Source organism: Poecilia mexicana, unplaced genomic scaffold (genome assembly GCF_051168715.1).
Source record: "Poecilia mexicana isolate PSO_F unplaced genomic scaffold, ASM5116871v1 scaffold_12, whole genome shotgun sequence".
Lineage (NCBI taxonomy): Eukaryota > Metazoa > Chordata > Actinopteri > Cyprinodontiformes > Poeciliidae > Poecilia > Poecilia mexicana.
This window is the reverse complement of record NW_028263381.1, coordinates 28,376,328-28,394,728: the sequence shown is the minus strand read 5'-3', so window position 1 is coordinate 28,394,728 and position 18,401 is coordinate 28,376,328. Positions and strand designations below refer to the sequence as shown.

At 39.5% G+C, this 18,401-nt stretch overlaps 1 long non-coding RNA gene across 1 annotated transcript; it reads left to right on the top strand.

Annotated features, from left to right (window-relative positions):
* Positions 1–641: 641 nt before the first annotated feature.
* Positions 642–1,997, top strand: LOC106913620 (uncharacterized). The gene is made up of 2 exons (XR_001417359.2): positions 642–1,046; positions 1,277–1,997. It is a non-coding gene; the product is annotated as an uncharacterized LOC106913620 (long non-coding RNA).
* The last annotated feature ends 16,404 nt before the right edge of the window (positions 1,998–18,401 follow it).

Below are 18,401 nucleotides of genomic sequence, written 5' to 3'. Positions count from 1 at the left end.
TCCATGAGAAAATCATATATTGCACTGTTTACCTGTGCTGTAACTAGAGCAGTCCACCTAGAGCTGGTTTCAGACCTGTCCACAAAAAACTTTCTGCTGGCTCTAAAAAGATTCATCTCAAGAAGAGGCTTGTGTAAAGTGATCTACTCAGATAACGCCATGACATTCAAGAGAGCTGAACAGGATTTAAAGAAGTTCTGGGAGAGCATTAAAGATCCACAGCTGCAAAACTTCTTCTCTGAGAAGAGCATCACCTGGAGGTTCATTGCTGAACGAGCATCTTGGTGGGGAGGATTTTGGGAGAGACTTGTCAGGTCAGTAAAAGTAATCCTACGAAAGGTACTCGGCAGAGCAAAACTAAGTTTTGAAGAAATGTGGACGACTCTTACTGAAGCAGAGGCTATAATAAATTCCAGACCTCTAACATATGTGCACAATGATGTGGATGAGCCACAGCCTCTGACACCTGCACACTTCTTAGTGGGCCAAAGACTGACTAGTTTGCCTCCAAGAGTATTTTCAACTGATACTTACCATCCAGCAGCAACCAAGGAAGAGATGACCCGGAGATGGCGCTACAGGCAACCAGTCCAGTTGCTATATCCTTTGGAAATTTAGATAAACTGTTGTTTATCGGGGGGGAGGATGTTGAGAATTTGTTTGATTTAACTAGAATTTGCTTAGGACTTATGTAACCCACGTTAAAATCTGACAAATAGGAATAAATAGCTGCTCAGTTAAAATCTGAATAAATAGGAATAAATACTTGCCCATGTTAAAATCTGACATAAATAAGAATAAATAGCGGATTAAAAGTCTGAACAGAGAATAACGTCGCTGCCCCTTTAAGGAACCAGCGTCACAGACGCGACGCCTGGGTGACGCTGCGGTGCACAAACCAGAGGGAGAGAGCAGAGGAGGAATCAGAGGAAAAGAGCGGTTGATTGATTAACGGAAAAAAAAGTTAATATTATAGTTAAGAAGACATAATTTACCTGGTCGGAAACTGACGGGGATTTTATGAGAACTGAGTTACATCGGTTTTGGTGAGTTTTGTGTTTATTTTCTTACATATTCACCGTGTTGTACTTTTCCTTTTGGCAGAAAGCTAACGCTTAAGACGTAGCTGTTTGAAAGAAATGCTCCGTTATAAACTGTGATCAGGTTAATGTATAAACGGTTATCCAGTTAATATGTTGAGTTTATGAAGAAGAATTTATTTGTATAATTTAAGGATTTAAAAAGAGTTTTGTCGTGTTTGTGGCCTGTTACACAGGTCAGGTTTTTTTGTTCGGTTGGAAGCTCGGTCGGAGCGAAGATTGGTCTGCCGTGTGCGACGCCCACATTCACAGACGGGATTCAAGATGGCGAGCCAGACCTAGACCTTCAATTCATCTTCTCCATCATATCAGGGAGGGACTCTCCTGCTATGATAATTCGCTGCCGGAGCGGTAGGAACTACAGGAACTAGTTCAAACCGAACTGAACAGGATTAAGAACTGATTTAAGAACTGGTGAAATTATTATTATTTTTCTGGACTGAATCAAAACTGAAGCTTTTCATTGAACTGAGAACCTGAACTCACATTTGGACTTGAACTTGAGTTTAAAGTGTCATGCTTAAATTTTCATATGTTATGTCTCTGAATGTGAATTGAATAATTGTGGTCCACTTTGATTTGTTTGAGGGTATTTCCTTACCTGTGAAAGAAAAAAAAAACGAGTTAACTCAGAGAAAAAATAGGAATCCTAAAATAGGTGCAACCTAAGAAAAGGAGACTGGTCTAACTAACTTAAATTAGTTTGACTAAAATAACCTAGGAAAAAGAGACTGGTCTAACTAAATTAGATTAGTTTTACTGAAATAAGCTAGGTGAACTAATGAGTAAAAAGAAGTGATACACTTTTCTTTTTCTTCTTTTTTTTGGGGGGTTTTGTGTATTGTGTTTCATGTGTGTTTTGCATTCAGTAAATTGCCGGCTTTTTCCATTTAAAGCAGCGGTCTCTGGTGTTGTTATTCTTGCTTCCCCACTCCTTAGAGCCTAGAACTGGTCCAGTAGCGCAGTTAGCCGTGTGATACCGGTGCTACACTTATTATTTGGGATATTATAATTTAATATAACTATTTTAGTTGCAATTGTTTCATAGATTTAGTTGTCATTTTATAGTTAGTATCTGATTAAAAAGTGGACTATTTGAGGCCTATGGCAAAGCGGACTCCGTATCCCATGTTGCTCGGGAACCTGTTTCCATGGTGATGATAATTCTTTTTCTAACAGCCGCAGTTAGTTTGTATCTTAGCTGAGTTCCGACTCTCTGACATGTATGTATGTTTCGTTCATTCTTAATCCACTAAAGTTCATCTGAAAATCCACCCGACTCCTTTTCGTCATTAAATCAGTCAGTTATTCAATAGACGCTGTTCATTGTTACAGGCTTTCCACCAAGATCAAAGGGGAAGCAGACATCAGAAGAAAAAAACGAAAAAACAAAACAGAACATCATTTGTTACAATTGTCCACTATGAGCTGAGACGTGTAACACATTAAGTGTGCTACAATTGGTGTATAAACAAAATTGGCCCAAATTGTAAGGTTAGCTTAATGTTGTCGGTAGCAGGTCAGCAGTGTGTTGATTAAGTATGGCAAGCCGTTTTAACATAAATTTGGTTTTACCGCACTTACATTCCAGATATCTCAAATGCTTTTATGACTACACATTTAAGTGATTTAAGATATCTTTAATTACATTCTGACTAGTCAAAATTACGTCAGATTTACCATTAAGTTGTACAGAGACTTCAGTTCAAGATATCTACAATGAATTACTGACTATCTGAAATACACATTTCAGATATCTACAATTAAATTGTGATGACTCATAAAGTAAATTCAAGGTATTGATTTTAGTTTTGACTAGTCACAATTCTAATTAAAGATATCTCTGACTCCATAATTCAAGATATCTTAAATGTATTTTTGTATAGGAGATATGTAGTTTTCACTCGTGAAAAGTAAATTATAGATATCTTAAAAGCAAATAATGACTAGACAAAACTAAATTAAATATATCTTGAATTGTAATTTTGACTAGTGAAAATTTCTTTAAGCTATCTCTAAATGAATTAGAGATATTGTGAATTACTCAGCTTTTCCATTTACGATATCTTAAACATTCTGACAAGTCAGAATGACTTTACTGATATACTGAATATGTATACTGTCTAGTCAAAACGTCCCTGACATACATAACAATTTGAAAGTTTAATAAAACAATGACAAATAGAAAAAAATGAAACAAGATATCTGAAAATGCACCACTTTCTGACCAGCTTTGAAAAGCTAAAATCGCTATTGTCAAACCATTTTCAAACAGAAGACCTCTTTCTGTTGAACATTGAAGACCTCTTTCTGCATTGTGGCATTTACAGGCAATTTTGTGCAGGAAACATAAAATTCTGCAGGCAACTGTTTGGACAGCACAAAGGGGCTTCAGATATCTAAAATTGTAATTTTGACAAGTCATAAGATGTGTCACGTCAAATGACGGATCCAGTGACGTAATTTGAGATATCTTGAAAGGAATTTTGACTCGTCAAAATGTAATTGAAGATATCTTGAATTATTATTCTTACTAGTCAGAATGTAAATGCAGATATCTTAAATTACGATTCCAGATAGTTAAAATGTAGTTTTGTCTAGTCAAAATGCAATTTTAGATATCTAAAATGTAATTACAGATAGTCAGACGAAACCGAAGCTATTTTTATGCTAAAAATGGCTTACCATATCCCCAGTCGCTTCATGAATACTATTCATTAATACATCTATTCATGAATACAAATATTCATGAAATTACATCATGAATAGATGTAACTTCTATTCATGATATAAGTTACATCTCTCTTTTCGGTCATAATACAATACTGTGGAAGTCAGCAGAAAAAGACGAAAAAGTAATTTGAGTCTTGTTTTATCCTCAATGTCTTCCAACCAAAACCAAAAATGGAATGAAGGACAACCATTGTCTTCTCACTTCACCTTCTCCCCTTCACAATAAAAGCATACATTCGGGTGTGAAATATATACATTGTATCCGCCACAATATTTAGTTAAACTTGTTCATGGACACACCGTCTATTATCAGAGAGCTGCTTAGGACAAAGGATCGTAATTGAGTTTAATCACGGGGAACGACTGGAACATGATCATTACATTTTGTAAGGAAATGACTGTGACTTAGCAGCACTGCTAGCAGCTCGTTTATCTGAAAAACTGACAGTAATAAAGACAAGAAAAGCAGAGAAGCTGGTCAGAGTTCTGAGCTGTCGTTCTGCGCTGACAGTGTAAAACACCAGAACTACATAATATTAGCTTGGTGTGATGTGAATTTTCCTTTTCGTTTGTATTTAAAAAATAATGAAATTCATAATCTGAGTGTATCATTATGATTGGGCCAGGAAAATTTTTTTATAAGATGAAATAAAATATCTGGGTTCATTCATCACAACCAGAATCGTTGGTTACGTATTGTAACCCCAGATTCTGAGTATAGGCGTAGCCCTTTAAGGTTATTGCTATTGGGTTTATCCCTCGCGTGCAGCACTGAAAAAAGCTTAGTCCACGCCCACCTACTGGGTGGGCCCCACCACGGTCTATATAAATAACGGTCAGACCGGATAAACGGCTCCTTAACAGCCTTTTTCTTCAGCTATTCAGGAACCAGTGAAGCCCACAGCTTAAAGGGCTGCGCAGCCCCTAACCCCTAACCAATGTTCTATTTCGTACAGGCTTCGCCCTTTAGGGTTATCGCTAGTGGGTTAACAGCGAAGCAGGATGTAGTCTATGCCTCACTGGGTCCATCCAGACCACCACCATGAAGCATCTGCACGCATATAACAAAAACAGTCTCAGCCTAGAGTGTGTAATTACGCACTCCCGGCCTCCCATACAGTAGAAGAGCGGAGAGGAGAATAACATCTGGTCAGAAAGGTTGAGACAAACAGACCTGCTGCTGTGAACAGGAACAACGAACGTTACGAACTATAACAGTGTAACGATGAACAGAAGAGGTAACTTATACAGCACTTTGGACGACCATGTTGTTCTCAAATGCTTTGTAAATAAACGTGACAAAAATAACTATTCTGTCAGAACTCTGAGGACAGAATGGGTCATAGAGAACGTGGAAACAGCACACAGGTAAAACTGAATAAATGAGCATGGAGATGACCAGGAAGCTGCTGTGCAAATGTCCTCCACAGACATTCCTTCACGCAGAGCTGTGAAGGATAAAATCCCTCTGGTGGAGTGACTCTCCGATTCTCTGGAGGATCCAATCCAGAAGAAGTGTAAGCCTGTGACAAGCAGGCTCACAAGGAGTGAGAAAGACGCTGGGCAGAAAGGACGCCCCACTGAGTTATCTCTGTAATGCATGAACAGACTCGGAGAGCGATGCAGTGCAGACGTGCAACCCACATAACAAGAGAGCGCGCCCACAGGGCAGAGAAGATGAGAAGCAGCTTCTGTCTCAGATTTATGAGGAGGGAGATAAGAACTCTCTAAAGATATCTTCCTTGATCTGAACAAGCTTGTGATGCTTTGAGGAGTAAAAGCAGGGTTGGGATGCAGCACAGCTGAGCTGCTGTCGACTAGTATTCCGAGACAAGAAGGAGCAACAGAGAGAGCGGAAAAATCGCTCACTTTCTTTGCAGACATAAGGGCCAACAGCAGAGCAGTTTTAAAAGACAGGAACTTCAGAGGAGCCTGATCTAAATGCTCAAATGGAGCTTCAACCAGAGCACACAGGACCACAGAGGAGCAAGTGGGCGTGACACCTCTCTACTTCTACGCACACCTCTCAGAAACCGCTTCATCAGCGAGTGGTTGAAGACCATTCTGTCACCAAAACCCTCATGGCAGGAGAAAATAGCTGCAGCATACATTTTAATGGTGCTGAAAGCTAAGTTTCTGTCTATCAGCTGCTGGAGAAATGACAGCACTCAGCCTAAAGGACATGAAATAGGCTCTGCCCTCTCTCCCGCACACCAGCATTGAAAGGCTGACCACTTCGAAGTATATGACGCTGTGGTAGAAGAGGCTCGTGCACACTGAATGGTGCGCACCACACCCTGAGGGTGTGGAGCTTTCTAGGTGCTCCTGTTCAGCCACCAGACCCAGAGAGGCTCCCCTATTTCTGGGTGGCTCCTGATCTCTGCCCCGGCCTGGGAGAGCGCATCCTCTCTCCGTGGCAGCTTCCACAGTCGACCTGACACCAGCTGCTGCAGACTGGGAAACCACGCCACGTTCTTGGGTGCCAGGATTACCGACAGCTGTTCCTCCTGAACTCAGTCAAGGAGCCATGGAATCAATGGAACTTGGGGAAACGCAAAAAAACCGCCCCTGGACATGATGTCTGCTCCTCTGTTCAAGACGCTGGGGCACCCCCAGCTCCAGATGAGTTTAACAGGATGGGGCATCGAGTTATTTTGGGGGCAAAATTAATCGACGTAGCTGAACATAGACAACAACATCAGTAACCTACAGGCTACTTGTTAACAAGCTTAAGGTGCTGTATTGATATTAACTAGTCATCTTTTAACTAACATCACCTGCATACAACAGCTTTACTCAACTCAGTTAGTTGGGGGGGGAAAACTGTGCAAATTTCTATGCATTATGCTGGTTTGCTGCCATGAGTCTAGCAGCTCCTGAGCCGCTCTGTACAGTAGCAGGTCTCCGTTGCTGCCGTGTAAAACCAGCGGGAGCATCTTAGCGCTCATGTTTCGTTTGAAGGCGCCTTGGAAAAATCAGGTCACAGCATGTTAACAGCAGATTTAATTGCTGATAAAAGTGTGCTTCCACACTTCCCAAGTTATGGGAAGTGTGAAAGTCCCCTACTGTATCAAACTGATATAGGAATCACAGAGTTGACCACTCTAAGGTAAAAACAACAAACAGCTTCCAGTCCAGGAGGGGGGCACGGGCCACGGTGGACTCTGTGGACGGGCAATGTCCCTCAATGCCGCTTGGCCTGCAGTGGGGATGTACACCACTCTGATTGAGAGCAGGTTTACATGCGCCCAGCACAGCAGCTGTCTTGTGATGTTTAACAGCTGAGTGGAGCGCACGCCTCCCTGTAGGCAGCTGCCACTCTGTTGTCTGTGTGGATCAGAACATGTTGACCCTTCAGCAGAGGAGCAAAGTGCTGAGTCACCTCCAGCACCGTGAGGAGCTCCAGCACGTTTATATGAAGAGTCATGTCGTCTGGCCACTGTGCTCCACCCACCTGAGACAGACACGTTCCTCCCCATCCCGATGCGTCTGTGAACACCGATAAGGTGTGACGTGGGTCTGCTGAGGGGAACTCCCTCTGCCAGAATGCCGGGACTTCCCCAGTGGGTCAGATTGGTTCCCACTGAAGGAGGAACAGAGATCATGCGCCTCTTCTTGCGCACAGGATCTATGCGCAGGCGATCGAACCATCTCTCAAGGCGTCTCGTGTAACAAACCCAGTGGAATCACAATGTAAGACGCTGTCATTCCAAGCAGCCGTATGACTGACAGAGCTGCCACTACGCTGCGAGGCCTGACTCGGCGGAGCTGTGCTGACAGAGCCTCGATTCTCGGCTGTGCTAATGGGGCTCCCATCATAACTGATTCAGCTACGCTCCCAGATAAACAATCATCTGGGACGAAATAGCCAAACTCTTTTCCTAGTTGATGGAAAATCCCAGACTCAGCAGATGTGATGTGTTCCTCTCTGGACCGAGCCAGTAAAAGCAGGTTGTCCAGATAGAAGAAGACTCTCATCCCTGCCATATGCAGTGGCTGCAGCGCTGCTTCCACACGCTTCCACACATTTGGAAAACGTGCGCAGGGTGAGAGAATAATTGAAGGGCAGACGGTTGTACTGATACTGGGCCCCTGGAAGGAGAAACGCAGATACTTCCCGTGTTTCAGGATGATGGAGACATGGAAGTATGCGTCTTTTAAATCTATAGAGGAGAACCAGTCGTCCCGGTGAACGTTTTCTAGCACCTGTCTGATTGTCATCATGTGGAATGACCTCTCCAAGACAGAGTTGTTGAACAGGGACAGATCAAGATTTCCAAGAGGAGGTCTCACTCCTCCTGTTTTTGGGGACCAGAAAATAGCGGGAATAAGACACCACATTTTCTTCTCCTTGGGGAACCGTGGAAATTGCACCTTTCGCCACCAGTTCCTGCAGCTCTGACATGAGAGCATCGTTCTGCTGGTAGAACCTCCGCGATCGGAGCTCCTTAAGTCCTGTGCTGTGTGAACTTGTTTAAACCGTTTTACGAAACAAACTGGATTCATTAGGATTACCTTCCCCAGGTAAGGATGAAAGATAAGAATTACTTGACTTTGCAGCCAGAAATTCGCTTTTAAACAACCGAAAAATATTTCCTATGTTGCTAAATTGGCCCGAAATAACCGATGATTGTTAACTTAGCAGCTAATGTTTTCATACTGTTTTCTAATGAGAGAGAGGTGATGAAAAACCACTGTTAGAGGAGAAGTTCATTAGAAACCACACTGTAAAAAAAGTCAGTAAATTTACGGTAAAAAAAGGTAAAAAACCAACAGTTTTTGACCGTCATATCCAAAAACATTTCATTACCGTAGAAATTACATGGAACCACCGTAAGTCGAAACTGCAAAGAAAGTCAGTAAATTTACGGTAAGAAATGGTAAAAGACCAACAGTTTTTGACCGTCGTATCCAAAAACATTGCATTACCGTAGAAATTACATAGAACTACCGTAAGTCGAAACTGCAAAGAAAGTCAGTAAATTTACGGTAAAAAATGGTAAAATACCAGCAGTTACTGACCGTAATATTCACAGCATTATACTGCCGTAGAAAATACATGGCATTATCATAACTGAATAAATATATATCCTAAGTAATTTTGACAGTCACGAATGTAGAAAATACAGAAATATAGTGTAAAAATATAAGTAATTGTAAAGTTCATAAAAAAATTGTAATATTGCCAGCAGTTAATTACCCTAAACTTAACAGTAGTAATCAGCCAAAATTACAAATTTAGCTGATATTTAGATCTACAATGTAAAAGCGTAAACTAGACTGCAAAAGAATTTTTTACAAAGAACAGAATGCTGGTGTGATATTTTGGTTTCTTTTTTAATAATGCCTTTAATACAGTGTTTTTCAACCTCTTTTGAGCCAAGGTACACTTTTTTAATTGAAAAAATCTCGAGGCACACCACCAACCAAAATTGTAAACAAAGATACTCTGTAGTCGCCTATATTACATATATAGTCATTCTTATCAAAGTGTCTTGAATAGGAATCAAATAAACACAAAAATGTATTTTTATTACATTTTACATTTCTTATTTCAAATTGCACGTAACATGTCCACTTCAAAAATACACCTGAACAGCCACAACACTGTGGTGTTAAATTTAAAGAAGTTGTAGAAAACTTCAGTGTTTTACAAACTAACCCACAAGCATTATTTTAGCCAGATTACAGAAAATAATTCTTATTCTGAAAGAAGCAATAATATTTGGGAAAGATTTCACTGTTACAATATGAAGATTTGCATGTACAAAATGTTAATATCTGTATATTTTACCCATCTAGTGTGAAACCTGTGAATGTTTGGATGAAAACAGCTGATTTCCTGGCAGAAATTGAAAAAAGACAAAGCTCTTCCTCAACAGCTCTCAGTCTCTCTCTGGTTTCAGTTTTTATAGTATCCAGGCTTGAGAAGCTCACTTCACACAGACATGCTGTGGGAAATGGACCCATGTTCTTTCCAACTACTGTTGAGCTTCACCGTCTTTTCGTCACTGTCGTCACAGCTAGATACGATGCTCTCACCGCTACCTGTAACATTCATGCATCACTAATTCTCTTGTTTTAATGTAAAATGCTTTGTACCTACTGCCATCTAGTGGTAAGAAAATTACATCATTACGCCGCTAGTCACTACTACAGCAGACACTCGAAGATGGCATTATTTGCAGATAATTAATTCTTTTTCAAAAAATCTTTTTAAACCAATTACCGTATTTTGCAGACTATAGAGCTCACCATACTAACACCTTCAATTTTTTTTTTGAAAAAAAAAAAAAAACAAAACAAAAAAAAACTGGAAGCTGCTCTCGGTTTTCCGTAAGGTCCCAGCAGAGAACTGCGTCCTATGAAATCTGCTGGATATATTAAGGACGCAGCACTACGTCTCCAAAGTCGAACCATGGTTTCGTTCACACAAAGCTTAAGTGCAGCGGCTTTATTTCCCTCTGTAGTGCCAGATCGACAGTCCTCAACTTAAAAGCTGCATCATATGAGTTTGAAAACATTTCTCCGTCGTGCCTGCTGCTAGCATGTGGTTGTTCTAAATGAAAATCAACGAGTTCTTCTTTGATTTACAATTTTGACTTCTAATGATTCACTTCCTGCTAGAGAGCCCCCTGGTGGTTGAAGAAAAATACACAGAAAAGCCTCACCGGGCTACAATCCGCATAGTTCAAAGCTTAGGAAAAAAGTAGCGTCGTATAGACCGGAAAATACGGTACCGTAGGTGAAATTGAATAATTTCCACGGCTTTAATACACCAAACTGAAATCTCAACAGTAGACCAGGCATCGATCTGGCAACCCACCGATTGCAAAGCAAACTCCTACAGCCAACGCCACTATCATTTATGAGAGCATTTGATCATTAACATTAAGAGAACTGTATGTTAGCCCCTCTTGCTTCATTGAAGCTGAAGTTGGTTTCCAATTGCTGCTTCCAATTTGGGAAATGGCTAAAGGGCAATTCCACCTAATTTTTCACTACAATCAGCATCTTTAATTTACTCTAGCTAAAAACTACAACACCTAGACTCTTCAAATCTGGACTAGATTATTCTCAACTCATATCAGAATATTTAAAACCAAGTGTGGGATTTGTAAAACCTTTATCTGATTTGTGAAACTTCAATAAAGAACAATTCTAGTGTTATCCAAAATCATACAAGTTGTAAAGTCACCCATCATTGAAGTTTCACAAATCCCACACTTGGTTTTAAATATTGTGCTATTAGTAGAGAATAGTCTAGAGCAGGGGTCCCCAAACTTTTTCCTGCGAGGGCCACATAGCTGTTCCTTTCTCTGCTCGGGGGCCGGTCTTAGTTTTTGGAGAAAGATACCTTAGAAAATTATTGTCGGCGGGGGGTGCTGTTCTGTCTTTGAAACTGTCGACGGGGGGGGGATTGCTGACTACGACACATTCGTAGATTTTTACCCAGAATGGAAATGGAAAAAACCGTGAGTGAAACGGTGACTGGTACTGACTAGTATATATTTGAGGGAAAGTTAGTTTCACATCTGCTCAAGAGCCCCCTGGTGGTTGAAGAAAAATCCACAAACCAGAAAATACAATATATGAAAAAAATACACTGAATGCTCTCTGGTATGAGGAGGCGGGCCAGATCCGGCATTGCCAGACCAAATGACGCAGGCCGTAGTTTGGGGACCCCTGGTCTAGAGAGTTTTTCATTTTGTTATTGTGATAAATAGCAGGGTTTACAGTAAATGGAGACTGTTATTTGTCATGTAAACAAATAATTATCTAGTTTGCATTGCTGCTTGATCCTTCAGCATCAGCAGCAAGATTCAACACAGTAAAGTCACTGTGCTAACTAAGGTTGCTAACTAGGGTGCTGAGAGCCCAGTAGGCCTGGTCCTTGTCAAAATGCTGCTACTGTCTTTGAAATCAAATTTCTGCTATTTTTGCACGTTCAGGAGGAGAAGGGCAACACATCACAGGTGAGTCCCTTTCACGGTTTTAACTGAAGTTAGCTAGCTTTAACCAACTGACAAAGAAATGTGTAGTTTCTGAGCCATGCTGTTTATGTACATGCACTGCAGCTATATATTTTTACTATACGGAACATTTAATCTTCACAGATGCAACACTTCCATTAATGTTTCTGTAGGAACGGCTGCATAGATTATATTTCTGGTCTACTTTAGACTACATGTGCTTAAAGTTATTGTTAATGGCAGAAGCAACTTTTTCCAAGTTTGGTTCAATAATTAATTTGAATTACTTTGAGTGTGAAATGTTCATGCATGCAAGTTAAATCTCTGAAGAACATGTTAGCTTTTGTTTCAATACTTTGGTAATACTTAGAAGTATAAAGCTTGGCATCAGAGATAATATTTAATATTTTCCTTTGACCTCTTGACTCTCACCCCCAAAATACTTGCACTAAAGTCACTGGGTCCATGACAGTTGATGGATTTTAAGATAAGAGAATTTAAATATTAATATTTTACAGCTTTTCTCAGTTTGGGTGCATCTCTCAGAACAGAATTGAAATTCCTAAAACTACCTGTTCAATCTTCAAATTACTGTGTCACTTCTGCACATCAAAAAAATTAGTTTTGCAAGTTTTGCTTTTGTACATCATGTAGCTGGTTATGTACACTTCTATGCTTTCCCCCCCGTTGTAATTTGCTTTTATCGTCTTGATCAAAATATGTTAACCCTCCTGTTGTCCTCGGGTCAAAATGACCCACCACTGTGTTAAACCCCCCCCCCATAAATCCACTAAATGTAATTTTTTTAACTTGAGATTTTAAGACTTTTCCTAGATTGGCCCAGACAATAGAAAAAGTTCAGTGTTGCTTTTATTCTCATTTCCATGTAAGCTGTACAAAAAAGGTACAAAGATGGTCTTCAGGTCAAAATGACCCGTGAGGCAAATGGAGTTGAAATCAAGGTCTCAGAGTTATTTACAAACCATAAAATGTTACAAAGTTTTAGTTGTGTCTCAGATCAATCAGTAGCAGAAGTAAGCAGAGAGTGGAAGGCCAATTTTCCAAGCCACAATGCCACTCAAACTCTTTCACACCTACTCAAGACTGATACGATTTGATGACCGTGAATCAAGACCAGCAAGACGTATGACAGACAAACTTGCAGCCATAAGAGAGGTATGGGACAAGTGGGTGGAGCGGTTGCCCTACCTCTACAATCCAGGGCCTGATGTAACAGTGGATGAGCAACTGGTTCCATTTAGAGGTAATCTATTTTCATATTTGTAATAAAAGTGATTTTCACTATTGATTTCTTTGACTGTTTTCTGTGACACTGATACTAATCACTGATGCTAATGTCTTTTGTCCAAAGGTTGATGTCCTTTCCGGCAGTATATGCCCAGCAAGCCAGCAAAATATGGGATCAAGTCATGGGTGGCTTCCGAATCAAGCTATGCTTGGAAAATGCAAGTCTATACTGGGAAGTCAACCAGTGGATGCCCAGAGAAGAACCAGGGGTTGCAAGTTGTGCTTGATGTGACAGAGGGACAGAGGGGTCACAATGTGATATGTGACAATTTCTTCACCTCTTATGAACTCGGACAGCAGCTCCTGAAGAGGAAGATCACCATGGTTGGTACAGTTCGAAAGAACAAGCCTGAGCTCCCACCTGCACTGCTTGGGTCAAAGGAGAGAGAGGTCTTCTCCTCAAAGTTTGCCTTCACACCCCACCACCACTCTAGTTTCCTACCTCCCAAAGAAAAACAAGAATGTAGTTCTTCTGAGCACACTGCACAAAGACGGCGACATTAGTGACCGTGAGGACAGGAAGCCAATCATCATCCTGGAATACAACCGAAACAAAGGAGGTGTGGACAACCTAGATAAGGTGATTGGAGCATATAGCTGCAGAAGAATGACTGCCCGCTGGCCCCTGGTCATCTTCCACAACATCATTGATGTGTCCTCCTACAATGCCTTTGTGATTTGGATAGAGATCAACCCAACCTGGATGTCTCATAAGCACAACAAGAGGAGGGTGTTCCTGGAGCAGCTAGGAAAGGCACTTGTAACTCCACTCATTGAAAGAAGGAAGCATGTCCCCCGCACAGAAGCCTCAGCAGCAGTTGTGAAAGCTATTCAGAGTGCAGCAGCTCCTGATCAACCTGAGGATCCATCTACCACAGCCACTTCCCCAGCTAAGCCAAGTAAGAGGAAGAGATGTCAGTTCTGCCCTCAGACTGTAAAACACATACTGTGTGCTGCAGGTGTAAGAAATATATCTGCAAAGGCTTTACACTTGCATACTGCCCTACATGTGCTAATTAGTTGAATGGGTTATGTTATTTTTCATATTTTTGTATTGTACATCCTCTTGTTCTCTGGAGAAAAGTAAAAGAAAATTAGTCACTTTGATGAATAAAAATGCATTCGAAACTCATTTTGCACATTTTTTTTCTTAAGCTATAGAAATTCAAGTGGAGAGGGAAAACTCAAGTATTCACACATTTTGTGGTGAGTGACAATATACAAGATAGAATTTGGTGCTTAAAATTCAATTAAGCTGCTTATATTGGGGGTTTAGTGAAGACGGGTCATTTTGACCCGGAGGATAAAGGGTGTATACAGAAAATGAGGACAACAGGACAACAACGTGTCTGTGTTGAATTCTCAACTTCCAAAATAGCATCAGTTCATTGTGTAAGTCTTAACATGCATAAGTCTTAAAGTTGTCATAATGTGAATCATATATTAATTAATTTATATTCTATTATTTTCTAAATCTGTCCTGAATTTTTCAAATTGCTCCCAAGTGAGTCCTGAGTTTCTCTAACAGGTCAGTGTATGAACCATTAGCTCAACCAATGATCAACCAGTTTTCTGAAACAGATTGGAGGTGCATCTTGTGAACCATCAGTTGGCAACAATATGCTCTATATAGCCAGAACACAACACAATGTTACATGTCTGAGAACTGATGAACAAGTATCTGGACAGAGTGAACAGCCAGAGAGAAGAAGAGGAGTGAGGCTGAGGAGGAAATAGTTGGGAGGAAAGCAGAAGAAGAGTCAGAAGAGGCTGAGGACATCTGCCAGTTTCCATCAGTCCAACATCAGGACATGGCTGCGACCCACAACATGATGCTGATGGAGGTCCTCCCACCCTACTGTTCATTCCTTAACTCCACTGAGGAAAAAAGATTCCTCAGTGGAGTTAAGGAACAAAGTGACTATGGAAATTAAAATGTAATGTAATTTCTACAGCACTGTACAGTTTTCCATGAGGAGATTGTCCTGTGGCTCCTTTTCTACTTTTTTTGTTCTCTGCATTTCTGTCTTTTTCTTTCTTAATCACCAAGGCATGGTCCATGAATAAATTATAGCAAAAGCGTAAATCAGTTTCTCAATCCTGGTCTTCAGCGCCACCCTGTCCTGCAGGTTTAGGTATTTCCCTTCTGCCACACACCTGAATTGTATCTCTGGATGATTAACAGGCTTCTGCAGTACTTGATTGTCATCCAATCATTTGAATCAGCTGTTCTGGAGTAGAGGCACATCTAAAACATGCAGACCAGGGGGGCGGTGAGGACCAGGGTTGATAAACACTGGCGTAAATGATCCTTTTGTAGTCTCTTCCCATGACTAATCAATTTGACTGTCTTATCTGTACATAGAGAAACTATAACTTATTATTTTGAGTCACTGATATGTTAACAGACAGAATTTTAAGAGCTGAACTAAGGATTTTGAAAGCAAACAAATGCTATTTTTCCTGTTTCTACAAATTGTTTTGAGAAATGCGCTTACTGTTTTGTAAATGCCAACAATGACTTGAGAAATGCACCAAAGTGACTGAGGAAAACTAATGTAGCATAAATTGTCTCAGCTGTATCTATTTGTTTGCCTGTATGAAAAGTGTTCACATTTACAGCTTTGTTTCTGCTAGCTTGCAGGAAATGTAACTTACATAAATGGTTGAAGACAACCTATTGGCCTTCATGAGACTCAGATAAATGGTGAGTATCTATTTCATAAATTGCCTAAAACAGTTATATTTGTTTTTATTTATGTTTTTTGTTTGTGTATTTTGTCTGGTTGCAGAGAGGATCACACCTGTTGACAACAAAGAAAGGTTTAACTACTGAATTTTCAGTCAGAAATGATCGCACCACCTGGTTGAAGTACCTGTGTCCATATGCAAGTCAACAAAGGTGAAACAAACATTTAAGCGAATAAGATGTTCACGTAGTGCATCTTTCTAACTTTTTCTTTGTTTGTTTTCCAGCAGAGAGGAAACACCCGATTGACAACATGTGAGTCTCAATTTCAACCTGTGACTGGGAAGACTACAACCATCCTGAGCAAAGTCTGATCTCAGCGACTTGTGACTCTCAACCCAGAACAAGAATCCTTTTATCACCATTTTTTCTTCTACAATATGTTATCTCTTATGTGGACACATACTGTTTTTTTTTGTTTGTTTTGTTTTCCAGATCTCAGTAATACCGTGAGGAAACTGGACAGAAAATAGAATCAGTTCTTTTTTTAACTGACTTTTTAAATAGAAATTGTTTCTTTAAGTGGATTACTCGTAATCTGTATTTTTGTTTAATTTGAAATTATTTTCTTTATAACTTTCTGTATAGAAATGCTTGACAAGTTACACTTCCTTGTGTGTTGTACTATAATTTGTATGGTAAAATTCTGGTAGGAACAGTGACCAGTAATTTACCATACGTTTTTTTTTTTGGGGGCGGGGGGGAGGGTTTACAATAAAATGTCAATATATCATACAGTCTGGATGTGTTTTTCACTCATGTAGATATTATGCCTCAGGCAGCATGACCGTATTTACTACGGCAAAACCACATTTTATTTTTTTTAACATATTTTAGGAAGTACGGTATTTTACCGTATTTTAAAAATACGGTAAAATCCTGCATTTACAAAATACGGTAAAAAACTGGCAGCTGTGGTTGCCAGAATTTTACCGTATTTTAGAAATACGGTAAAAAACTGGCAGCTTTGGTTGCCAGAATTTTACCGTATTTTAGAAATACAGTAAAAAACTGGCAGTTTTGGTTGCCAGAATTTTACTGTATAAAGACGGTAAACTTCTGGCAACTCAGCTGCCAGTTTTTTACCGTAAAATGAGGCCGTTTTTTTTTACAGTGCAGAGGATTTAGTGAGGAAAGATCAGTCAGGATCAGAGCTGGAGCTGCTGTTCTTCAGTCTGTTTCCCAGCTCAGCTTCACCATGTCGGTATTTAGCTATAAAGATGCTACGAGTCAGAGCCCAACATGCTGAAAATGTCTTTTTATGAATGTGAAGGAAACATATACGAAACATATCGTATGTATTTTCTATTACACTTTTGGATAATTTCTCTTTTATCCTTGGCTTCAGTTGGAATTATTTTCACTCTTTGCTGTCAATAGCAGAATTGGCATACTGTAAATTCTCTGGAAAAAAGTAAGAAAAATATGTAGTTTAATGTTTGACAATGACTGATTTATAAATCAAAAGTCATTTCTCAATAACGTATAAAAAATAAATACAGGAAAATTATTTGTTTCTTGTCTTGAAATGTTAAATGTACATTAAATTATGGAATTATGTAATATATTCTTCAATAAAACACTGTAAAAGTGTGTCTGTTCATCAATGTCATTATAAAAATTTTCAGAATCGTTTCTATCAAATAAAACATTGTGCTCTTTAAAGTTAGAAACGATCTCTTTAGTAATTTCTTTGATTGCCAAATATATTAATGTGTGTGAGAAAATGTGTCAATGGCAGGTATTAACTTAAAATACTTTGTAGAACGGCACTTTATCAAGTTCAGCCCATTCACTTGTATTACCTTACTGGCACATATTCCACATTCAGTAAATATGCACACACACACACACACACACACACACACACACACACACACACACACACACACATATATATATATATATATATATATATATATATATATATATATATATAATTTCTTATATATTATTCATATATTTATTATTTGAATAATAAAATATTTATTATTTGTTAACTAATAAAAAATAATATATATTTTATATATACATATATTTTATTATTTAATATATTGATGTCTGTGTGTGTGCATATGTTCATAAATGTTGATTACTGTATATATAAAAACGATTTATCCAAATCAATTGTATTATAGGTTCACATTTATTTTCTTTATTCAGAAATTACAATTAAAATATAATGAAAAGTCATAAATGTTGTCTTTGGTGATTTCCAAATATATTCACGTTTATATGTGAGTGGGTCGATGACGAACATTAGCTAAAAATACTTTGTGGAATGGCATTTTCTGAAGTTCGGTCCATTCATTTGTATTAGCTTACTGGCAGAGATGCCACATTCCATATGGCGGACGCTGTTACGTATCGTTGCAACGGGCCGACCCAGGTCTATGACCCCTCATAGAGGGGTCATAGACGTATTTATGTCTATTACCCCTGCTGATTAGCCTATCCATCCACCTGTCCAAGGAGCATGCGCACCGCATGCTCCTTGGACACATGGTCCTCGCACGAGGCACATCGCCCGTCCAAAAC